Source organism: Stenella coeruleoalba (assembly GCF_951394435.1).
Source record: "Stenella coeruleoalba genome assembly, chromosome: 11".
Classification (NCBI taxonomy): Eukaryota; Metazoa; Chordata; class Mammalia; order Artiodactyla; family Delphinidae; genus Stenella; species Stenella coeruleoalba.
The window spans coordinates 94,045,045-94,053,667 of NC_137157.1; the positions used below are offsets into that span (position 1 = coordinate 94,045,045).

Here is an 8,623-nt window from a genome sequence, read left to right on the forward strand (position 1 = left end):
TGTCCAGTTTTCCCAGCACCACTTATTGAAGAGGCTGTTCTTTCTCCACTGTACATTCCTGCCACCTTTATCAAAGATAAGGTGACCATATGTGCGTGGGTTTATCTCTGGGCTTTCTATCCTGTTCCATTGATCTATATTTCTGTTTTTGTGCCAGTACCATACTGTCTTGATTACTGTAGATTTGTAGTATAGTCTGAAGTCAGGGAGCCTGATTCCTCCAGCTCCGTTTTTTGTTCTCAAGATTGCTTTGGCTATTCGGGGTCTTTGTGTTTCCACACAAATTGTGAAATTTTTTGTTCTAGTTCTGTGAAAAATGCCAGTGGTAGTTTGATAGGGATTGCATTGAATCTATAGATTGCTTTGGGTAGTAGAGTCATTTTCACAACGTTGATTCTTCCAATCCAAGAACATGGTATATCTCTCCATCTATTTGTATCGTCTTTAATTTCTTTCATCAGTGTCTTATAATTTTCTGCATACAGGTCTTTTGTCTCCTTAGGTAGGTTTATTCCTAGATATTTTATTCTTTTTGTTGCAATGGTAAATGGGAGTGTTTTCTTGATTTCACTTTCAGATTTTTCATCATTAGTGTATAGGAATGCCAGAGATTTCTGTGCATTAATTTTGTATCCTGCTACTTTACCAAATTCATTGATTAGCTCTAGTAGTTTTCTGGTAGCATCTTTAGGATTCTCTATGTATAGTATCATGTCATCTGCAAACAGTGACAGCTTTACTTCTTCTTTTCCGATTTGGATTCCTTTTATTTCCTTTTCTTCTCTGATTGCTGTGGCTAAAACTTCCAAAACTATTTTGAATAAGAGTGGTGAGAGTGGGCAACCTTGTCTTGTTCCTGATCTTAGTGGATATGCTTTCAGTTTTTCACCATTGAAGAAGATGTTGGCTGTGGGTTTGTCATTTATGGCCTTTATTATGTTGAGGAAAGTTCCCTCTATGCCTACTTTCTGCAGGGTTTTTATCATAAGTGGGTGTTGAATTTTGTCGAAAGCTTTCTCTGCATCTCTTGAGATGATCATATGGTTTTTCTCCTTCAGTTTGTTAATATGGTTTATCACATTGATGGATTTGCGTATATTAAAGAATCCTTGCATTCCTGGAATAAACCCCACTTGATCATGGTGTATGATCCGTTTAATGTGCTGTTGGATTCTGTTTGCTAGTATTTTGTTGAGGATTTTTGCATCTAGGTTCATAAGTGATATTGGCCTATAGTTTTCTTTCTTTGTGACATCCTTGTCTGGTTTTGGTATCGAGATGATGGCGGCCTCGTAGAGTGAGTTTGGGGGTGTTCCTCCCTCTGCTATATTTTGGAAGAGTTTGAGAAGGATAGGTGTTAGCTCTTCTCTAAATGTTTGGTAGATTTTGCCTGTGAAGCCACTGGTCCTGGGCTTTTGTTTGTCGGAAGATTTTTAATTACAATTTCAATTTCAGTGCTTGTGATTGGTCTGTTCATATTTTCTATTTCTTCCTGATTCAGACTTGGCAGGTTGTACATTTCTAAGAATTTGTCCATTTCTTCCATGTTGTCCATTTTATTGGCATAGAGTTGCTTGTAGTAATTGCTCATGATCTTTTGTATTTCTGCAGTGTCAGTTGTTACCTCCCCTTTTTCATTTCTAATTCTATTGATTTGAGTCTTCTCCCTTTTTTTCTTGATGAGTCTGGCTAATGGTTTATCAATTTTGTTTATCTTCTCAAAGAAACAGCTTTTTGCTTTATTGATCTTTGCTATCATTTCCTTCATTTCTTTTTCATTTATTTCTGATCTGATGTTTATGATTTCTTTCCTTCTGCTAACTTTGGGGGTTTTTTGTTCTTCTTTCTCTAATTGCTTTAGGTGCAAGGTTAGGTTGTTTATTCGAGATGTTTCCTGTTTCTTAAGGTAGGATTGTATTGCTATAAACTTCCCTCTTAGAACTGCTTTTGCTGCATCCCATAGATTTTGGGTCATCGTGTCTCCATTGTCATTTATTTCTAGGTATTTTTTTATTTCCTCTTTGAATTCTTCAGTGATCACTTCCTTATTAAGTATTGTTTAGCCTCCATGTGTTTGTATTTTTTACAGATCTTTTCCTGTAATTGATATCTAATCTCATAGCGTTGTGGTCAGAAAAGATACTTGATACAATTTCAATTTTCTTAAATTTACTAAGGCTTGATTTGTGACCCAAGATATGATGTATCCTGGAGAATGTTCCATGAGCACTTGAGAAAAATGTGTATTCTGTTGTTTTTGGATGGAATGTCCTATAAATATCAATAAGTCCATCTCGTTTAATGTATCATTTAAAGCTTTTTTTTCCTTATTTATTTTCATTTTGGATGATCTATTGGTGAAAGTGGGGTGTTAAAGTCCCCTACTATGAATGTGTTACTGTCGATTTCCCCTTTTATGGCTGTTAGTATTTGCCTTATGTGTTGAGGTGCTCCTATGTTGGGTACATAAATATTTACAATTGTTATATATTCTTCTTGGATCTATCCCTTGATCATTATGTAGTGTCCTTCTTTGTCTCTTGTAATAGTCTTTATTTTAAAGTCTATTTTGTCTGATATGAGAATTGCTACTCCAGCTTTCTTTTGCTTTTCATTTGCATGAAATATCTTTTTCCATCCCCTTACTTTCAGTCTGTATGTGTCTCTAGGTCTGAAGTGAGTCTCTTGTAGACAGCAAATATATGGGTCTTGTTTTTGTATCCATTCAGCTAATCTGTGTCTTTTGGTGGGAGCATTTAGTCCATTTACATTTAAGGTAATTATCAATATGTATGTTTCTATTCCCATTTTCTTAATTGTTTTGGGTTCAATATTGTAGGTCTTTTCCTTCTCTTGTGTTTCTTGCCTAGAGAAGTTCCTTTAGCAGTTGTTGTAAAGATGGTTTGGTGGTGCTGAACTCTCTCAGCTTTTGTTTGTCTGTAAAGGTTTTAATTTCTCCATCAAATCTGAATGAGATCCTTGCTGGGTAGAGTAATCTTTGTTGTAGGTTTTTCTCCTTCATCACTTTAAATATGTCCTGCCATTCCCTTCTGGCTTGCAGAGTTTCTGCTGAAAGATCAGCTGTTAACCTTATGGGGAGTCCCTTGTGTGTTATTTGTTGGTTTTCCCTTGCTGCTTTTAATATGTTTTCTTTGTATTTAATTTTTGACAGTGTGATTAATATGTGTCTTGGCGTATTTTTCCTTGGATTTATCCTGTATGGGACTCTGTGCTTCCTGGACTTGGTTAACTAGTTCCTTTCCCATATTAGGGAAGTTTTCAATTATAATGTCTTCAAATACTTTCTCAGTCCCTTTCTTTTTCTCTTCTTCTTCTGGAACTCCTATAATTCGAATGTTGGTGCGTTTAATGTTGTCCCAGAGATCTCTGAGACTGTCCTCAGTTCTTTTCATTCTTTTTTCTTTATTCTGCTCTGCAGTAGTTATTTCCACTATTTTATCTTCCAGTTCACTTATCCGTTCTTCTGCCTCAGTTGTTCTGCTATTGATCCCATCTAGAGTATTTTTAATTTCATTTATTGTGCTGTTCATCATTGTTTGGTTCATCTTTAGTTCTTCTAGTTCCTTGTTAAATGTTTCTTGCATTTTGTCTATTCTATTTCCAAGATTTTGGATCATCTTTACTATCATTATTCTGAATTCTTTTTCAGGTAGACTGCCCATTTCCTCTTCATTTGTTAGGTCTGGTGGGTTTTTATCTTGCTCCTTCATCTGCTGTGTGTTTTTCTGTCTTCTCATTTTGCTTATCTTACTGTGTTTGGGGTCTCCTTTTTGCAGGCTGCAGGTTCGTAGTTCCCGTTGTTTTTGGTGTCTGTCCCCAGTGGCTAAGGTTGGTTCAGTGGGTTGTGTAGGCTTCCTGGTGGAGGGGACTAGTGCCTGTGTTCTGGTGGATGAGTCTGGATCTTGTCTTTCTGGTGGGTAGGTCCACGTTTGGTGGTGTGTTTTGGGGTGTCTGTGGACTTATTATGATTTTAGGCAGCCTCTCTGCTAATGGGTGGTGTTGTGTTCCTGTCTTGCTAGTTGTTTGGCATAGGATGTCCAGCACTGTAGCTTGCTGGTCGTTGAGTGAAGCTGGGTGCTGGTGTTGAGATGGAGATCTCTGGGAGATTTTTGCCATTTGATATTGTGTGCAGCTGGGAGGTCTCTTGTGGACCAGTGTTCTGAAGTTGGCTCTCCAACCTCAGAGGCACAGTACTGACTCCTGGGTGCAGCACCAAGAGCCTTTCATCCACACGGCTCAGAATAAAAGGGAGAAAAATTAGAAAGAAAGAATTAGTAGAAGTAGAAAGGAAGAAAGGAAGAAAGAAGGAAAGAAAGAAGGGAGAGAGGGAGGGAGGGAGGCAGGAAGGGAGGAAGGAGGGAAGGAAGAAAAAAAAGAAAGAAGATAAAGTAAAATAAAATAAAGTAAGATAAAATATAATAAAGTTATTAAAATAAAAATATAATTATTAAGAAAAAAAGAAAAAACTTAAAAAACAAAAATGGACGGATAGAACCCTAGGACAAATGGTGGAAGCAAAGCTATACAGACAAAATCTCACACAGAAGCATATACATACACACTCACAAAAAGGGGAAAAGGGGAAAGAATCATAAATCTTGCTCTCAAAGTCCATTTCCCCAATTTGGGATGATTCGTTGTCTATTCAGGTATTCCACAGATGCAGGTACATCAAGTTGACTGTGGAGCTTTAATACGCTGCTCCTGAGGCTGCTGGGAGAGGTTTTCCCTTTCTCTTCTTTGTTCTCACAGCTCCCGGGGCTCAGCTTTGGATTTGGCCCCGCCTCTGCGTGTAAGTCGCCGGAGGGCGTCTGTTGTTCGCTCAGACAGGACGGGGTTAAAGGAGCCGCTGATTGGGGGCTCTGGCTCACTCAGGCCGGGGAGGGGGGGGAGGGAGGGGCACGGAGTGCGGGGCGGGCCTGCGGCGGCAGAGGCCGGCATGACGTTGCACCAGCCTGAGGCGCGCCGTGCGTTCTCCCGGGGAAGTTGTCCCTGGATCCTGGGACCCGGCAGTGGCGGGCTGCACAGGCTCCCGGAAAGGAGGTGTGGAGAGTGACCTGTGCTCGCACACAGGCTTCTTGGTGGCGGCAGCAGCAGCCTTAGTGTCTCATGCCTGTCTCTGGGGTTTGCGCTTTTAGCCGCGGCTCGCGCCCGTCTCTGGAGCTCCTTTAAGCAGCGCTCTTAATCCCCTCTCCTCGCGCAGCAGGAAACAAAGAGGTAAGAAAAAGTCTCTTGCCTCTTCGGCTGGTCCAGACTTTTCCCCGGACTCCCTCCCGGCCAGCCGTGGCGCACTAGCCCCTTCAGGCTGTGTTCACGCCGCCAACCCCAGTCCTCTCCCTGCTCCGACCGAAGCCCGAGCCTCAGCTCCCAGCCCCGCCCGCCCTGGCGGGTGAGCAGACAAGCCTCTCGGGCTGGTGAGTGCCGGTCGGCACCGGTCTTCTGTGCGGGAATCTCTCCGCTTTGCCCTCCGCACCCCTGTTGCTGCGCTCTCCTCCGCGGCTTCGAAGCTCCCCCCTCCGCCACCCGAGGTCTCTGCCCGCGAAGGGGCTTCCTAGTGTGTGGAAACTTTTCCTCCTTCACAGCTCCCTCCCAGAGGTCCAGGTACCGTCCCTATTCTTTTGTCTCTGTTTATTCTTTTTTTCTTTTGCCCTACCCAGGTACGTGGGGGGTTTCTTGCCTTTTGGGAGGTCTGAGGTCTTCTGCCAGCCTTCAGTAGGTGTTCTGTAGGAGTTGTTCCACGTGTAGATGTATTTCCGGAGTATCTGTGGGAGGAAAGTGATGTCCGCGTCTTACTCTTCCGCCATTTCCCGGAAGCTCTAATTTTCCTTTTTTAATAATGAGAAATGTCTATTATTTACCGTATGCCAAACATAGTTTAAAGCACTCGGTGTATATTAGCTTATTTATCCCTGAAAATGACTTAATAATAAAGGTATATAAATATACATGTTTTATCAATGAGAAAAGTATGGTATAGTAAAGCTAAGTACTAGAAAAAGGTCACTTATGTTTGAAACCCTTGTAGTCTTTCTCTAGAGCACATATGTGATATATTTCAAATGAAGCCTATCTCTCTGTGTCTATATGTTTTGTTGATTTTCATTTATTTTCTTTAGTACAGAGCGGTTGGAATTTTCCAACTCTCCTTCTGTGCTTCTGATCCCTGCCTCATTAACTCAAGTATGGAAGGCAAAGATAAAAAAGGTAGAATCAGAGGGACTTCCCATGACTGTCCCATACACACACACACACACACACACACACACTATGACTGACTCAGCTGGCCTAAGCCTACACGCAGTGCCTCATTCACAACAGCCTTAAAAAGTTTCATTTAATCTTGACTCTCCTTATTTTTACTAATATGTTAATTATTATAATCATTTACAGTGTTATTCAGATAATATAGAGATAATTCAAGTTACACATTTTTGTCCTCAAGCGTAACCTTAACAGTGGGAATTTCAAAAGAGGGACAGATAGGCAGATTAAGAGTCGAGAACAGAGACATTGATCTACGATTAAGAGTCAGGAAATATAATCTACCGTTCAGCCCCACACAAAAAATAACTCCCAAGTTTTTTTGTTATTTATATCGTCTATTTTTAAGCATAATATTACCTTAGATGAACTCTTTTGTAAAAGACAGGCTTTTCAACCAAAAAGAAGAAGAGAAACAAAAAACCAGGACTGTGATTTGATTTCTTGGTTTCCATGAAGCTAAAAGTTTTCCATCTTTTTAACTTGCACTGTGTGCATTGGGCTGCTTTCACTGAATCACCAAAATAGCTAAAACATAAATTCTTCCTCGAGAATGTGAACATGAAAATCCTTCATCCAGATTTTACGCAAATCCAAGTTGAAAGAGGTGATATAAATGAAACTGTGCCTTCTTAAATTCTATTTTTTCTGTTTCAATGTTGTACAAAGCGGAACTAGCAAAAACTGCCTAATTTTGCTCATTTTTTGCTCTCTGTCTCTCTCTTTACCTTAGTTCACTAACTCAGAAGTCAAAATCCATCAAAGATGTGTTCAGTCCAACAACTCTAAGCTCAAGTCACAAATAAGATAACTGAATACACACATGCTCACACACACAAGATATGTACATGTGTGTGTGTGTGTATATATATATATATATATATATATATATATATATATATATAGTCCCTTTAATTCTTTCTGAATTGTCGACCCTGGTTGATTGGTCCATTTTTGCACATAGGCAGTTGAATTGTTTTTGTGTCAGTTTCCCTACTATTTATCTCCACTTGCAGCAGAAGTTTTCATTTCCCTACCCATATCCTTCGGAATATTTGTAAACTATGGCCAATCAGTATCTGCAGCTCTTTGTCTGCAGACTTTTTCCTCCTGGAACTGCTGAAAGCCCGGCTGTTCTCACACATGACAGTCCAGAAGTACTAAGGAATTCTCATCTGGATGGCCCTCAGGCAACGAATCTCAGGATTTGGGGTAGTTCAGCAATTTTGACCTGAATGTGAAGCAATTTAGAACATTGTGTTTTTCCCATTTCCCAGAATCTTTCAACAGCGTTAAGTTCCAGTCTCCTCCTCTAGTATCTAGATTAAGAGAATGACCTATAGTGAGTTCTGCCTTCCCTTTCCTGTATCAACACTCCCTACCTTTATCCACCACACATCCCAAATAAACTTTTCACTCAAACCTTTATAGGGGTCTGTTGCAGAGAGAACCCAGATGGAAATTCCACTGAAATGTTCAGCTTCACTTACATGTTTGCTTGTTAAATGTTAGGTGTCCTTCCAGAAAATGCATGTCTCTCTGCAGGATCTCCTCTGCCCTAGTGCCCATTGCAGGCAACTACAATTTTTCTTCCCTGTAATTTACTATTGCCCTTGCTCAGAGCAAGTAATGACTCCAATAACTAAAGATCATTCAAACCTGAACAAAGAGCTGGGGAAAATAAATGAATGTCAGTTTAATTATAAACAGTGAGGTCTTTTCCCTGCCTAACAATGTATAACTAAAATGTTCCAGAACACAGTAATAGTATATATTCCAATGGTCCCAAATGAGAAATTTACTTTGATCTCACGACTTGGAAAATGTGTGCATTCTCTGAGTGGAAAGAAAATTGCTAGCATCAAGTTGCAAATTATTCTCCTTTTAAGGGAGGGGAAGGACTCCCTGGGAAAAGAAAAAAAAGGATTCTGACCTGATAAAATCTCCTTGGAAACATGTGTTAATGACAAACCTACTAGCCAACACTAGTGGGTTTTGCTTGCCAAAATCCTTATCATGGACTGTTGTTAGGAGGATGTATTAGATTGCCTAAAATGGTTTATGGTCAAAACAAAACAAAATGAGAGATGGAATTGGGGTCTATTGGTTTATTGAGCATGGCTTCTTAGAAAAATGTGTCATAGACTATATAACCATTTGAGTATGAAATGGAGATGTATAATGACCCTAGCATCTCCTTTTGTGTTTGTGGTGCAGCCACAAGCATCATTTGGATGCTCATATGTTAATCTGTTAGTCTGGACCACAGTACATCCTGAGGTGGAAAGGAAGGACCTGGCAGGCTGCACTGGCAAGCTTGTACTTCTCACCACTTGGTCTG

The 8,623-nt window shown here is 40.2% G+C and overlaps 1 protein-coding gene across 1 annotated transcript in view; it reads left to right on the top strand.

Annotated features, from left to right (window-relative positions):
* The first annotated feature begins 4,966 nt into the window (after positions 1-4,966).
* LOC307193672 (uncharacterized protein) overlaps positions 4,967-8,623 on the top strand; it is a 55,682-nt gene continuing 52,025 nt past the window's right edge. Inside the window, exon 1 of the mRNA XM_079935963.1 lies at positions 4,967-5,238. The gene's annotated coding sequence lies outside the window, so the exon portion shown is untranslated. The remainder of the gene's footprint in view (positions 5,239-8,623) is intronic.